Source organism: Myotis brandtii, unplaced genomic scaffold (genome assembly GCF_000412655.1).
Source record: "Myotis brandtii unplaced genomic scaffold, ASM41265v1 scaffold434, whole genome shotgun sequence".
NCBI lineage: Eukaryota > Metazoa > Chordata > Mammalia > Chiroptera > Vespertilionidae > Myotis > Myotis brandtii.
The window spans coordinates 1,755,807-1,756,120 of record NW_005366599.1 but is presented as its reverse complement, the minus strand read 5'-3'; the positions used below and the strand labels follow the sequence as shown (position 1 = coordinate 1,756,120).

The 314-nt window shown below is 66.2% G+C and overlaps 2 protein-coding genes across 5 annotated transcripts in view; one reads left to right on the top strand and one right to left on the bottom strand.

Moving 5' to 3' along the window:
• The window catches only part of KCNAB2 (potassium channel, voltage gated subfamily A regulatory beta subunit 2), a 62,183-nt gene extending 62,043 nt beyond the window's left edge, over positions 1-140 (bottom strand). For 2 of the 4 annotated variants that reach the window (XM_014546165.1, XM_014546167.1), the window contains exon 1: positions 1-140. The gene's annotated coding sequence lies outside the window, so the exon portion shown is untranslated. The other 2 variants (XM_014546168.1, XM_014546169.1) reach the window with 1 other exon arrangement.
• Positions 1-314, top strand: part of NPHP4 (nephronophthisis 4) — a 98,379-nt gene that overhangs the window by 871 nt on the left and 97,194 nt on the right. The gene's annotated exons all lie outside the window — the stretch shown is intronic.

Sequence of the window (314 nt, the reverse complement as noted above, 5' to 3'; positions counted from 1 at the left end):
CTCCTGCTCCTGTGCCCGCTCCGGATCTTCCTTCCCGCCCCGCCCGGCGACTTTAGCGCCCCCGAATCCCGCTCTCCCGGCCAGGTTCCGCCCGCAGCATCTTCACCTCGTGGGACACCCGGGGCCACGCCTCTGACAGCTCATCATTGGTTGGAATTCACGCCAGTCACATTCCCATTGGCTGAGGAAGAGCCAAGCATGCAAATCAGGACGGACCCGCCACCGCACCGATTGGCTGGGGCTGGCGGAGCGGAGCCTCTCGACTTGCGCTCTGATTGGCCGATGACGGTGACACGGGGCGGGTCCTGGGCCAG